Source organism: Arachis ipaensis, chromosome B9, assembly GCF_059453495.1.
Source record: "Arachis ipaensis isolate K30076 ecotype BB chromosome B9, ASM5945349v1, whole genome shotgun sequence".
Classification (NCBI taxonomy): domain Eukaryota; kingdom Viridiplantae; phylum Streptophyta; class Magnoliopsida; order Fabales; family Fabaceae; genus Arachis; species Arachis ipaensis.
In genome coordinates, this window is record NC_142444.1 from 88,043,375 (window position 1) to 88,059,259 (window position 15,885).

Sequence of the window (15,885 nt, forward strand, 5' to 3'; positions counted from 1 at the left end):
TGAAGGAAAATAAACCCACGTTCGACGTGAAATTTTCCACGTCCAACGTAATCAAGACAGAAAGCATTTTGGCCAAGAATGGACTTCACGTACAATGTGAAGGGACTCACGTGCGACGTGGGATTATGGGCCACCTCCCAGGGACCTTAATTCATCCACTAAGTCCTCAAATTATTCAAGACTTAAGTGATTAACCCAAGGCTCAACTTAAGCCCATGAATCATAGCATTGATTGAGGATTACAAGGAGAAAAGATCCAAAGCTTAGTAGGAGAAAAACATTAATTAGATTTGATTTGTTTAATTTGTTTTAGTGTAAGTTTTGAAGATTTGAATTTCTTTTAGGTTATTATTTAAGGAGAGAAGTCACTGACGACTTTTTCTTCTTTGGCACGTTTTACTTTTGATAGTTTTAGGTTTTCTCTGAAGGCATGAGCAACTAATCTCCTTGGTTAAGATTAGGAGATCTGTTGATTCCTATAGACTAATATTCTAGCTTGTCTACCTTTGATTAATGCTTTGATGTTTTCTTGAGGAAAAGTTTTCATTCTTAATCTAAAGGATTTAAATTTGTTGGGAAACAATTCATCTTTGACTTAATTCTTTTAATTTCCTAGGAAAGTTCATTAATTGAATTAAGCTTGAAAACTTATTCTCGTAGTTCTTAGGTTTTAAAACTAGCCTTAATTTGGGCTAAAATCTACCAGTGCCGACCACTTAGGAAATTCCGAATTTTATACCAAATTGGCATCCATTATATACCAACCTCGCCAATTCCAAGCTTAGGTCACCACTCACCAATTTCACTCTTATTTCCACCTAGCTCCTCGCTACATAGCTCATCCAAATCACAATCTCATCTCATCCTTAATCTTGTTCCTTATGAATTTTTCCTAAAAACAATCAACAATATTCATCCCAAATCCAGTTTAACATACTATCATAAAAATTTCAATTTCAACAATTAGACCACAACACATCAAGATATCCCAAGTAATAGGAAGTCAATCAATCAAGGCCTCCGGCCATTTTCATTTAACATTCAATATCATCCGAAATCACATAGTCATACTATACCACCATTATCAACAATGTCTATTCAACAATATCTTAATGTCAACTAGCCTAGGATTTCACATAGCATTACATAATGATTATCCAAAGCCAAAACCGTACCTTAGTTGACGATGGTCCCAACCTCTTGGGCTTTTCTCTGTATCCAATATAATTTTATTCAATTTATACAACGTTCATGCTAGGGCTTTACATAAATTAGGAAAAAATAGAGGAAAAAAGTTTTCTTACCTTATTCCACATGAACATGGGTTAAAACTCCGCTAGAATTTGAGTTTAGCTTCTCCTAAAGCATCAAAATCACAAACTCAGTACTTTACTATTCGAAAATGCAAAAATAGTGGGAAAAAGAAAAATAGAGTAGAGTTCTCGCAATTATTCATTGCAAGAGTTACATAAAAACATAGAGGGAGATGAGAGATATGTGTATCCACAAAGGGACCTTCAATTAGAGCTCTGGTTCGTGAGAAAATTGGATTTAAAGGGATGAGTGAATAGTGTCACAAGGTTTCCTTTTTTCTCTTTTAATTCTCGAGCTCCCTTCTCCTGGAGGGTGTGAAATAAATGGATTGGAAAGGGAGAGAGAAACAGTCACATGTTTGGCCAAAATGGTGAAAGAGCATTTTTTGTCCTTTCGCCTATTAGGCCTACCTAGGGCCAAAATTTTAAAGATATATATTATGATTTGTATTCAAAATATTTTTATGGTCATTTTTATATTTATATTTTTCTCATACACAGTGCCAATAGTTATAAGCTTGTATAGTTAATTATGTCACCAGTACACATTTTCCAAAAAAATTATATTTTTGCACTTCGAATAATTTTCTGGGTTCAAATCTTATCTACAAATTTCAAAATTAAGAACTTTAAAATTTTTAACCCAGACCAGACGGTTTAAACACTTTTAACACAATTTTCAAATATATAATCGACTAGTGAACTTTTTCCAGGTCTTACAAAAAAACCTTAAACCTTCTTTGCTAGAGCAGCCCTACCAGACATCCTACCGCCACCGCGCCCTCCCAGTTGCCACCACGCCAAAAAAGTCCTCCGCACCGCCAGTATTTTCAGGTGTGTTATTTTTTTTCCACTTTTCTTTTTCATATTTATGTTATTTTTTATTTATCTAATTTTCGAAAGTTCTAATCTACACTAGTTAAATTTTTTATTCTATCTTTTTTATTATAAAATTGTGATATAGGTTAAATTTAGAGTAATTAGTTTAGAGTAATTATGTAATTTTTATTTCTAACTAAGACATAGAACTTTAATTCTTATTTATAAGTCATTTGTTGTGAATTTGTGATATATGGTAAGTTAGCTTTGTTTAAAGTAATTAGGATTTAGATTAGATTAGGTCAAGTTGGTTAATTAATTAGGTTAGGTTAGATATATTAGGGTAATTAGTTGGATAAATTAGTTAGGGTTTAGTTTAAACTTAAAGTTATAGTAATTTAGAGTTAAATTTAGGTAAATTTAGCTAATTTGGTATTAATTAGGATTTTAGGATTAGATTAATTTAGTTAATTTTCTTAAAATTTTAAAAATGTTTCTACAAGCTTTATTTGAAACAATAGAGGTAAAGATAAGGACTCAATTTCGAATAATTAACACATAGTATTCTTTCTCTATTGGTTGAGTGACATTATTTTCTGTGCTCGGAGCATTCAGATTAAAGATATTTTTCTTTCGTTGGCCATTATATTAGCAGATGTATGAAGTTTTGTATAGTAAAACTATTTTTGACTCAGTTATATCTCAGCGTAGACTAGATCACAGACTTTATTAGGGATAAGAAAAGAATTACCAATGGACAGGCTTATTTATTTTTCAAATTATGGATTTTTTCTTTTTTGAACCTTAGCTATAAACACGTCATTGATACGAAAAATTATTGTCGGTCTAGATTTTCTCTTATAGGAAAGAATTATTTCGTTGTAAGCATAGCTCCAAGCCAACAAATAACTCTCACATTAAATTTAAATTGGTTTTGTCACAAGTACAAACTCCAATAAGAATTAACCAAAGTATTTAAACATCGGGTCGTCTCACAAGGAATTGCAATGAAGTGAATGATTGTTGGCTATGAAGATGCAAGGGGGTTTTGATTTGGTAAATTGACGAGAAATTAAATGACAAGAAAAGTAAATCAAGTAACTAAATAAAGCAAGTAATAAAGAGAGACATTCGTGGGAAGAATTGATAATATAGGCTTTCTATCCTAGTCACTAATAACAATGATTAACAAGAATTTATCTTATTACGTCATTTCCGACGATCCAAAAAGGTAACATATTATCTTCACACTCGAAGAAAGTCTATCAAGACTAGCTAATCTCAATCCAAACGTCCTAATCAATTCACTAATTAAATTAGCAATAGATTAGAGTCAATAGAAATCATATGAACAAACAACTCTAGATCACCAACATGAGTTGGGTATTCATGACTCAAGATTACCTAATTACTCTTTCCAAGCCAAGAATGCACAAAATCTACTCTAACATCCAACCAAGCATTTTGTCAAACACTTGGAAGGTATAAAAGAAAGGCATAGTAAAAGTGCAAGAAATATAAATCTACCAACTACCAATTGCAAAGAAAGTAAGATCACAACTCAAATCAACAATAAAAGAACATCAACGTCAAATTTCATTAAAAGAGATCCAAATCCAACATGAGTGCATGAACATAAAAGAGGCAAAAAAGGGAAATTAACACTACAAACTAAGAGAATCAAGATGTAGAAACAAGAAATTATAGAGGAAACAAGATGAAATCGAGTAATCAAATCTAGATCTAAGAGAAATTAACCTAATCCTAACCTAATTCTAGAGAGAAGAGGGAGCTTCTCTCTCTAGAAAACTAACTAAAGGCTCATCATGACTAACTATGTGCTCCCCCTTTGCTCAATCCTCATTTCTGCATCAAATACCCTCAGAAACAAGTTAGATTTGGGCCTGGGCAGCTCAGAAATTGTCCCCAGCGCTCTAACTTTAAGTGTGTCACATGCCAAGCGTCACGCGTACGCGTCGGTGACGCGTGCGCGTCGGTGACGCGTGCGCGTCGGTGACGCGTGCGCGTCGGTGACGCGTGCGCGTCGCTGGCCAAAACTCCTACTCACGCGTACGCGTAGGTGATGCGTGCGCATGGCTTGTAAATCTTCAATGCACGCGTACGCATACATGACGCGTGTCCGTGGCCCACAATTTTCCAAATACTCATTTCTTCATGAATTCTCCACTTTGCATACTTTTCTCTTCACTTCTTCCATCCAATACTTGCCTTATGATCCTGAAATCACTCAACAAACACATCATGGCATCGGATGGAATTAAGGTGAATTAAAAGGTGGCGGACAAGTCCTCTACCTTGGCAAGGTTAGCCTTCCCTCATCTCATTTGTTACCTCTGCAATTCAGCTGAAATTGACATAGAGGAAGACACCCTCATTGATGAGGACAAGCCCATCACTAAGAAAATGATAGAGCAAACAAGAGAGCCCACTCATGGACAAGATCATGAGGAAATTCCTCATCATTAAATCCCTAAGATGCCTCAAGGGATGCATTTTCCTCCACAAAACTATTGGGAGCAAATCAACACCTCCCTAGGAGAATTAAGTTCCAATATGGGACAACTAAGGGTGGAGTACCAAGAGCATTCCATCCTCCTCCATGAAATTAGAGAAGACCAAAGAGTCATGAGGGAGGAGCAACAAAGGCAAGGAAGACACATTGAAGAGCTCAAATACTCCATAAGATCTTCAAGAGGAAGAACAAGCCGCCATCACTAAGGTGGACCCGTTCTTTAATTTCCTTGTTCTTATTTTTCTGTTTTTCAAAAATTATGCTTTATGTTTTATTTGTGTTTGTGTCTTATTACATGATCAATAGTGTCTAACTGTCTATGCCTTAAAGCTATGAATGTCCTATGAATCCATCACCTTTCTTAAAATGAAAAATGATCTAAAAACAAAAGAACAAGAAGTACATGATTTCGAATTCGTCCTTGAAACTAGTTTAATTATTTTGATGTGGTTGCAATACTTTTGTTTTCTGAATGAATGTTTGAACAGTGCATATTTTTGATATTGTTGTTTATGAATGTTAAAATTGTTGGCTCTTGAAAAAAGCAGTGAAAAAGGAGAACCTTGCGAAAAAAAAGAAAAAAATGGTGAAAAGAAAAAGAAAAAGCAAGCAGAAAAAGCCAATAGCCCTTTAAACCAAAAGGCAAGGGTAAAATAAAAAGGATCCAAGGATTTGAGCATCAGTGGATAGCAGGGCCCACAGGAATAAAATCCTGGCCTAAGCGGCTAAACCAAGCTGTCCCTAACCATGTGCTTGTGGCGTGAAGGTGTCAAGTGAAAAGCTTGAGACTGAGCGGTTAAAGTCGTGGTCCAAAGTAAAAAGAGTGTGCCTAAGAGCTCTGGAAATCTCTAATTGGGGACTCTAGCAAAGCTGAGTCACAATTTGAAAAGGTTCACCCAGTTATGTGTCTGTGGCATTAATGTATCCAGTGGTAATACTGGAAAATAAAATGCTTAGGGTCACGGCCAAGACTCAAGCCTATTTCTATTCAACTCAAGCCTATTTCTTCTCTAAGATATTTATTCGCACACAAGAACTTGATGAATGCGATGATTATGTGACACTCATCACCATTCTCACCTATGAACACGTGCCTGACAACCACTTCCGTTCTACATGCAAACAAGCTTGAATGTGTATCTCTTGGGTTTCTAATCTAAGATTAAAACCTTCGTGGTATAGGCTAGAATTATTGGCAGCCATTCTTGAGATCCGAAAAGTCTAAACCTTGTCTGTGGTATTCTGAGTAGGATCTGGGATGGAATGACTGTGACGAGTTTCAAACTCGCGAGTGTTGGGTGTAGTGACAGACACAAAAGGATCAATGGATCCTATTCCAACATGATCGAGAACCAACAGCTGATTAGCCGTGCGGTGACAGCGCATTTGGACCATTTTCACTGAGAGGACGGGAGGTAGCGATTGACAACGGTGATACCCAAAATACAGCTTGCCATGGAAAGGAGTATGAATGTTTGGATGAAGACAATAGGAAAGCAGAAGCTTAGGAGGAACAAAGCATCTTCATACGCTTATCTGAAATTCTCACCAATGAATTACATAAGTATCTCTATCTTATCTTATATTTTATTCATCTTTTAATTATCTTAAACTTCATAACCATTTGAATCTGCCTGACTGAGATTTACAAGATGACCATAGCTTGCTTCAAGCCGACAATCTCTATGGGATCGACCCTTACTCACGTAAGGTTTATTACTTGGACGACCCAGTGCACTTGCTGGTTAGTTGTGCGGAGTTGTGAGAAAGAGTTGAGATTACATTCGTGCGTACCATGTTGTTGGTGCCATTGAAGATCACAATTTCGTGCACCACCCACCTAGCACTTTTGTTTATTGTCCTTAAGTTGGACTTATGGGGAGCTCTTTATCAAGGTGGCTTGTGCTTGAATCCATCCTTGAACATCCACCAATGCTTGGACTTCTATTGTGCTTCATCATTCAAGGTTAATATCTCCAAGCCTTGATAGAGTTCTTCATAAGCCATGGGCTCCCAAAGTTGATCCTTCCCTTGTAATCTGGGATCCCACACTTTGTTTTCACACCCGTCTTGAAGTTGATCATGGTAATCCTCTCTGGGTGGTAGAGAAGCCGAATTCTCATGAAAGCACCAAACGATCCTCATAGACCCATTCAATTGAGCACTACACCAATCCATGCTCCTCAATTTCGAGCTTCCAACCATAATGAGCCTAGATCAACAATTCCAACCACTAAACATCCTCCTCTTACGCTTAATTCCGCAAAGCGCCCTAAGTTGGTCATCCGTTTCAAGCAAACCAAATTCAAGTGGGATAATAAAGCTAAGAGTTAGAAGTTTTACCCACTCAAATGAAGGATTAGATGGAAACCTAGGTGGAGGAGTTCCCAACGGTCTTGACAAAGCATGCTCCACTCTCGTCCATCCTCTTCTAGAGGTGTCCACAACTTGGCAAGGTTCTTCAAGCTCTACCTCTTGCCAAGTTTCCTCAAGTTCACATTCTTCTTCACCAAATTATTCTATCTCTTCCCCATCACTCAAATCATAAATAGGAGGTTTAGTAAAGTCCACCTCATCATTAATTTCAAGCATAGTGGGGAAGGACTCATCATGCTCAAAAGGATTATATGCTGATACGGAATCATCATAGATAGGAGGGCTTGTTGCTTGGAACACTTCTCCCAATTATTCACTCACGATATGCCTTGGAGGTTGCACATCCTCCCCAACATTGGTTTCTAGTCCAATGGAAGAAGGCTCAACAAGATCATCAAGGGGATTGATCAATATGGACAAAAAATCACTAGTGATGGAATCTACTTCTTGATCAATTTCCCTTAACTCTCTATCCACTTCCTTAACATCACTCTCCTCTTTAGCATCCCTTCCAAACTCTGTGGAAGAAGGCTCTTCAACTTGAGATTCCTCTATATGCTCAACATATCCTAAACACCCAATCACTACTTTCTCTTGTTCAATAATCTCTACCTCCTCCTCTTGTTGTACTTCTTGCTTTAATTCCTCTTCTTCCCCGTGAAGCTTCAAGTCCATTCCCTCACTAAGCCCATTGATTGCTTCTCCACATTCAACAATGGGAGTGCCTTGATCGCATAGGCATAGGCGGGATGAGACCATGTTGCTAACGGCTTCCTCTATGATAACCATCTTGGCTTCTAGCTCCTTAAACTCCTTTTCCGTCTCCTCTTGTTGCCTTAGGATATAAGATCTAAGATATCCTTGTTTTAGCATGAGGGCTTCATTGGAGGGCGGTGGTGGAAGAGAGGGTTCATTGTTTGAGGGAAAGGTATTGTAGTTGGAAGGTGGTTCATATTAGTGAAAGTCTTGAGGTGGTGTATGACAAAATTGTGGTTCATGGGAGAATTGGTATTAGAATGGTGGTGGCTCTACGTATGGTTCATATGGTGGTTGGTATGGTGGGTATAGGTTAGGATCATATGGAGGTGAATGGTGGTATGAGGCTTGTGTGTATGGTTGTTGAGGGCTATGTTGAGGGAAGGGATCACATGCATGTGGTGGTTGTGGTTGACAATCACAATAAGGGTCATCACACACATTAGATTGGTATGCATTAGGATTGGGATTATACCCATAAGAGTCCGGAGAGTAGTCATGTTGGGGTGGTGCTTGAACAGCTTGGATGGAACAAAATGCCTTTTGTTCCTTGCGCATCTCCGTGAGGAGAGTAGTCATGTTCCCAAGCACTCTTCTCAAACTCGATTCGGAAGGAGGTTGTTGCCACGAAGGTTGTCCATAAGCTTGGGGTTCCTCCCACCTTCGATCTCCAAATCCTTTATACAAATCCTCATTAAAGCTTCCATTTCCTACAACATAGTTTGAACCACACTCATAGCCAAAGTGATGAGAATTCATGGTGATAAGAGAAAACAAAAACAAATTCTAACAAGAAACAAAGAAAATCAATTCCTAAAACTAGCAAAAACTAACAAAGAAGAAAAAGGCAAACATATTCACGATATTTACAATAGCCAATAACATAGCACCATTGCAATTCTCCGACAACGGCACCATAAATTTGATACGAAAAATTATTGTCGGTCTAGATTTTCTCTTATAAGAAAGAATTACTTCGTTATAAGCATAGCTCCAAACCAACAAACAACTCTCACATCAAATTTAAATTGGTTTTGTCAAATGTACAAACCCCAATAAGAATTAACCGAAGTATTTAAACCTCAGGTCGTCTCACAAGGAATTGCAATGAAGTGAATGATTATTGGCTATGAAGATGCAAGGGGGTTTGATTTGGTAAATTGACGAGAAATTAAATGACAAGAAAAGTAAATCAAGTAACTAAATAAAGCAAGTAATAAAGAGAGACATCCGTGGCAAGGATTGAGAATATAGGCTTTCTATCCTAGCCACTAATAACAATGATTAACAAGAATTTATCTTATTACGTCATCCCCGACGATGGATGAAGGTAACATATTATCTTCACACTCGAAGAAAGTCTAACAAGACTAGCTAATCTCAATCCAAACGTCCTAATCAACTCACTAATTAAATTAGCAAGAGATTTGAGTCAATGGAAATCATATTAACTAACAACTCTAGATCACCAACATGAGTTGGGTATTCATGACTCAAGATTACCTAATTACTCTTTCCAAGCTAAGAATGCTCAAAATCTACTCTAACATCCAACCAAACATTTTGTCAAACACTTGGAAGGCATAAAAGGAAGGCATAGTAAAAGTGTAAGAAATATAAATCTACCAACTACCAATTGCAAGAAAAGTAAGATCACAACTCAAATCAACAATAAAAGAACATCAACATCAAATTTCATTAAAAGAGATCCAAATCCAACATGAGTGCATGAACATAAAAGAGGCATAAAAGGGAAATTAACACTACAAACTAAGAGAATCAAGAGATAGAAACAAGAAATTGTAGAGAAACAAGATGAAATCGAGTAATCAAATCTAGATCTGAGAGAAATTAACCTAATCCTAACCTAATTCTAGAGAGAAGAGGGAGCTTCTCTCTCTAGAAAACTAACTAAAGGCTCATCATGACTAACTAAGTGCTCCCCATTTCTTCAATCCTCAATTCTGCATCAAATACCCTCATAAACGAGTTGGATTTGGGCCTGGGCAGCTCAGAAATTGCCCCCAACGATTTCACTTTAAGTGGGTCACATGCCAAGTGTCACGCGTACGCGTGGGTGATGCGTGCGCGTCGTTGGCCAAAACTCCTACTCACGCGTACGCGTAGGTGACGCGTGTGCATGAGTTGTAAATCTTCAATGCACGCGTACGCGTGCATGACGCGTGCGCGTGGCCCTCAATTTTCCAAATGCTCATTTCTTCATGAATTCTCTACTTTGCATGCTTTTCTCTTCACTTCTTCCATCCAATACTTGCTTTATGATCCTGAAATCACTCAACAAATACATCAAGGTATCGGATAGAATTAAGGTGAATTAAAATCACCAATTTAAGGGCCTAAAAAGTATGTTTTTACACTTAAGCACAAATTAAGGGAGAATTACAAAACCATGCTATTTCATTGAATAAATGTGAGAAAAGGTGATAAAATCTCCCAAAATAAGCAGAAGATAAAGCATAAAATTGGGATTTATCAGTCATTAGGATCCTATAGACTCTGTGGTTGTGAGTCATCACATTCTAGTTTACTTTTTCCTAATGAGCTAAAAGCTCCCTATGAGTAAATGAAGCATTGTTTCTACACTTTCTACCACTTGTTAGAAAAAGATAAGGCATCTAAATAATTTAACTCTTTTTGCCGTCCTTCAAACTGGTTCTGACTTGTTAATATGACCTCTTAGATCAGATGATAGGGTTATACAAGATGAGAACAATGTTATTTAGTCATAATTTATAACTCCTAAATGCGGTATCTCAATAATGCAAACGCTTAAGCTATTCCATCTCCTAATTATTTCAAAAAAACTCAGCTCTTGAACACTAAAGCTATCTCATTAGAGGATTTATGGAAAATTGAAAGAGACAATACCCATCGAAGGAGTATATTTCATCTATTTCCCTTTAGGGTATGTTTATTAACTACATAATCATTTATCTCTTGGTGGCAAGTGTAACACCCTACCACATAATGCTTTACATTTAATTCGTAAATTATAGGTGGCGAGGTATTATGACCTCTAAAATAAAAATACATATATAGGTAGATTTGAAAGGAAGTTTAACTAGGAGCCTCAAAGAAAAAGTTGAGCAAACCAGCACTCGAAAGGTGTATCACACTCGAAATATTTAAGCGTAGAAGAGATAGATAACAGTGCACAGAAAGGATAATATACAACGAATATAGAGTTCCAAAAAGATACATATAGCAAGTTCCAAACTCAACCTGCAAAGCAACAGCCGGCCAGAGTATATATATACAACCCAAAACTATACCAAAAGACAAAGTATAAATCCTGATTCTCCAAGTCAACCTCTAAGAGGGAAAAAATACAAATTTATACAAAAAGTGGAGAACTTATATACATATATATATATATATATATATATATATATATAAACTAGATGCACAATACGAAGTCCCCAAAACATAGATCTTCGCTTTCAAAGAGTCTCCAGCACGCTTAGCAAAGTGCCTCACGTCCTTCATTTGAAGAACAACAGAATATGTAGGGAATGAGAACCGAGAGTTCTCAGTATGGTAACAGCGCCCAAATAGTTAAGATATAAGGCTTCAGAAAGGCAGAGGCACTCCTAAACTCTAAGAACCCATATCAAAATCCTAGAGTTCTCACTAAACCCAAATTATGATAATTATATCTAAGGATTCTAGTCTAACTCTTTGTTTTTCGTTCTTTGCAAACCTCCCAATCACCAAGTGGAACAACCTCAGCGTCACCTCCGTCAGCATGAGGGATCTCTCAGAAATAAACACATATAAGAAAAATACAGATATGGATAGCAGATACAGAAAATAGATCAAGTAGCAGCTAATCACAATTAAACAGGTAAGCAAACCAATACAAATGCACACTCAAACAAAATATACAAGTGCATATGATGCATGTCTGCTCGATGGCTAATGAGCTCATTGATGAATCCATATTTGATGATAACTTTTGACTTGAAATGAGTGTATTTTATCATATAAACTTGCACTTATTCCTTGAAATAGCATGCTTTTGTGAATTCTTTCCTAATTGTGCTTAATTGTGAAAAACATGCTTTTTATGCTTAAAATTGCTAATCTTAATTCACTTTTCTCCCATTCGATGCCTTGATATGTTTGTTTGAGTGATTTTAGGTTTTGAAGTCAAGAATGGCTTGAAAAAGTGGAAGGAAAGCATGCAAAGTGGAAGAATTCAAGAAATGAAGAATTGGAAAAGCTATCAATCTTGACCTCTTCACACTAAATTGATCATAACTTGAGTTACAGAGATCCAAATGAGGCGATTTCAGTGGCATTAGAAAGCTAATATCTGGGGCTTCAAAATGATATGCATATGTTTATAGTGGCATGGAGTTGAGTATGCGTAAGCAGACATTTTATGCGTACACACACGTTTGAGCATGTGCCTCATTTAATGCAGCACGTGATTAGCGATTTCTAGCCCATTTAGGGCCCAATCTAACTCATTTATGATGCTATTGAACTAAGAGTTAAAGGATGATGAACCAAGTAGTCATAGTTTAGATTTTTATCGTGCTTTAGGTGATTTTAGAGAGAGAAGCTCCAACTTCTCTCTAGAATTCTAGGGTTTTAGCTTAGTTTTTTCTTTAGATTTAGGTTCTAATCTTGTTTTAGTTTAGTTTTCTTTATATTTTCTTGTTTTATCCTCTTAACTCACTTAGCTTTTATTGTTAGTTTCTTATTTTATGCTCTTTAGTTTATGAACTCTTGTTGGAATTTTGTTTCCTTTAATGCAAATTTGATGTTTTTCATGTTATTAATGCTTAATTGAATTGTTGTTAGTACTTTCTTGAATTTGGTAGTTATAGCTTTTATTAATTCATGCAATTTATGTTGTTTTCTTTTTATGCACACCAAATGTTTGATAAAATTATTGGCTTAGTTTTTTGAGTAATTTTTCACACTCTTGGCTTGGAATTGAGGACTTAGATGATCTTGAGTCATTGATGTCTATTCTTGATTGTGACTAGGATTGTTAGTTGGTTTGGTTGCCACTAACGCTAGTCTTTCGCTAAGTTAATTAGTGAGTTAGCTAGGACTTGTGGATTGAGATCAATTATGCCTGTTTGACTTATCCTTGATGTAGGGTTGACGAAATGGGATTAATTCTTCACAATCACTACAAGAAAAACACCCATTCAGCCACACTTTTTTTAAGCTACATTTGAAAAGCGTAGCCTATTAGAATAGGCTACGCTTTTCTCCGTGTTCCCCTTTCATAAGAGAATAAGAAACACAATTATGGCATCATTTAAAAATTGTAGCCTTAGATACAATAAAATTCACTTATAAAGCGTAGCTTTACGTTAATATCTATGGGTACACTTTTCATACCAAAGGGAGTGCTTTTGAAGAGTAACATATTTGTTATGATTTGGGTTTGCTTTAAAAGCATTGCCTAATGTAAAAATGCCAAATACACATAGGACACTTAGTGAAATTTTATTTTGTTTTCTTTTCATTATCGAAGCTTTGCACTCTCTCATTCGGTCATTCCTTCTCACCTACCAAAGCACCAAATAAAAAAACCCTAGCCGCTTCTCCAATCTCCCATCGTTGTGCCCTCCGTTGTCGTGCACCACTGTCTCCGTCTCACTTGTCTGCTCGTCACCCTTAGTCGCGCTTCTGCCGCCATCCATCCATCTTCACAGCTCTTCCTTGAAAGGATGTGAAAACCCTAGCCTCCATCGTGCCGCCATCAATCTCACCGTCGCCGCTCGTCATGCTCAAGATCACCATTAGGTTCATCGTGGTCATTCACAATCCTCATGGTTCGTCATTCTTGAGGACCCTCGATCCCTTGGTTCCCCAATGTTTGCTCTCTTGTCCGGTTTTGAAGGTCAATGCTTTGTTCATGGCTCACTGTAATAGTGTAATGACATTGTTATGCTTTTTTTTTTGCTCTGTTCATAAGGGTTATTGATCTTTGAATTATTCTTGAATGATTTGTGTTTTCAATTTTTTATTCATTGATTAATATATTTTTTAGTATCTCTTACTGCTGTTTGTGATTATTCATTGTAAATATGCTGCTGTCCTGCTGTTCTTTGTGCTTTTGTGGCTTAATTGTGATTAGATTGTGCTGTTTGTGATTATTTCATCCTATATTATTGTTAGTTAACTGGTTTTAATTTTGTTTCTGGGGTTTGAGTTTCTTCTCCAAACTCCCTGGTTACCATCAGTGCCTCTCTCTTGGTCCAGAGATTCTGTCTCCACAGGTCTTTTATTACTATTTTATTTTAATTAACAAGATTGAAGTGAATGTACTATAATTGCTTGAGGTGTGTGATATATTTGATTAATGTGAATGAAGAACACTAGGTTGAATTGAATTGAATTGAATCATGGTTAAGAGCATGTTAGCTAGTTTAGAATCACTTCCAGAAGCTAATCAGCAAAGAATGGCATCCATGATGTAACAGGTTCAAATCTGTGACAAGTACCTCCTCTTCACTCTATCTGTTAATTAATTCCATGTGTTTTAATTTGAGCTTCATGTTCCTAAATTCTAAGTTAGGGTAGCACAAAGAGTTTTAGATCTTTGTCGTGCTTGTTATTTTAGAAGATTATATAATTGATAAGATTATACTAGATTTGATAAATAAATTCCATATGTTTTGATGTGAGAATGCAGACAGTAATTTGAGCTTTACTAATATTTGATTAATAGTATCATAACAAGTTGGGGTTAGGGTTGTGGTTGAGTTCTCATTAGATATAAGTTATATAACTCTACCATGTGAAGTGCTACTTCATAAATCATAATCATTCTTAAGCTTATTATGCTGCATTTTGTTTAAATTCATACCTAATTCAGATCCCTTCACTATTGAAAGTCTACATTTATCTTCCTCTTAAATAAATAAAAAAGGTAGACAGATCATGCACTTTGGATTCATTGGTTAACTTTGCCTTGTCCTTCCAATGAAAAACTTTCCAGGAATTAAGATTGCGGAGGGGTCGGAATGGAAGAATAGCATTCAGGGCTCAATAGGGGTGGTTAACTTGGCTGGAATGACCGTAAGTACCAGATGGTCTTTGGAGCTTATTGCCTTGTTCCTATCACTGTCATTATTGGATTGTATTGAACTAAAGATTCATAGAGTTTTGGTTATTAAGAGATAATAGACATCTACCCAACGCTCATTTTAATTCTGCAGATAAAAATAGAAATCAAGCAGAGCAGGATTAGAGTAACATCAAAAGTAAGCATATGATTCTTGAAGGTACAAATTGAAAATGAACCTTTTTATATGTATATTTTTCTTGACAAATATATGTGCATCAAGTTAAGCAAGTTTTACTTACAAGATATAGCTCATTCTTTGATGCACCACTATTTTGTGGTACATTTTATGCTTAATTGAGTGGATTTTATCCGCTATTCTCACACTTATTCATAGAATTCGCATGTTTTGCATTTTCCTTCCTAATTTTGTGCTATGATTAAAAACATGTTTCTTTGACCTTAATTTTGCTATGTTTAATCCTCTCTTATTACCATTTTATGCCTTGATATGTGTGTTAAGTGCTTTCAGGGTTCATAGGGCAGGAATGGCTTACAAGATGGAAAGGAAGCATGCAAAAGTGGAAGGAATACAAGACACTGAAGGAATTGCTGAGCTATCCAGCCTGACCTCTTCGTACTAAATCGACCATAACTTGAGCTACAGAGGTCTAAATGAGTTAGTTTCAGTTGCGTTGGAAAGCTAACATCCGGGGGCTTCAAAATAATATATAATTTTCCATATTTGTTGTTGATGAGCAGATAATTTATATGCTTTTTGGCATTATTTTTAGGTAGTTTTCAGTATGTTTTAGTTACTTTTTATTATATTTTTATTAGTTTTTAAATAAAAATCACATTTCCGGACTTTACTATGAGTTTATGTATTTTTCTGTGATTTTAGGTATTTTCTGGCTGAAATTGAGGGACCTGAGCAAAAATCTGATTCAGAGGCTCAAAAAGGACTGCAGATGCTGTTGGATTCTGACCTCCCTGCACTCGAAATGGAATTTGTGGAGCTACAGAATCCCAAT

The 15,885-nt window shown here is 36.3% G+C and overlaps 1 pseudogene; it reads left to right on the top strand.

Annotated features, from left to right (window-relative positions):
• Nucleotides 1–14,757: 14,757 nt before the first annotated feature.
• LOC107616989 (epimerase family protein SDR39U1 homolog, chloroplastic-like) overlaps nt 14,758–15,885 on the top strand; it is a 31,362-nt pseudogene continuing 30,234 nt past the window's right edge.